Here is a 240-nt window from a genome sequence, read left to right as displayed (position 1 = left end):
ATATTTTTAAAGGCGAATCCATTTTTTAATTCCATGCAGCTTGTCTTTAATCACACCCTTAACTGTATTAATAATGTCTTATTATTAATGGTTTAAACTAATTTTTAAATCAGATTGAATGAAACTTTCGATTTGTACTGTAACTTTATAGAGATTACCCTGTTTTATAATAAGATATTTCAAAATTACGAAACTATAAGAATTACCTATCTTTTTTTAATGAAATATGGAAATTACCAT

This window comes from Agrilus planipennis, unplaced genomic scaffold (genome assembly GCF_000699045.2).
Source record: "Agrilus planipennis isolate EAB-ADULT unplaced genomic scaffold, Apla_2.0 scaffold161, whole genome shotgun sequence".
NCBI lineage: Eukaryota > Metazoa > Arthropoda > Insecta > Coleoptera > Buprestidae > Agrilus > Agrilus planipennis.
Note: the sequence above shows the minus strand (reverse complement) of the source record.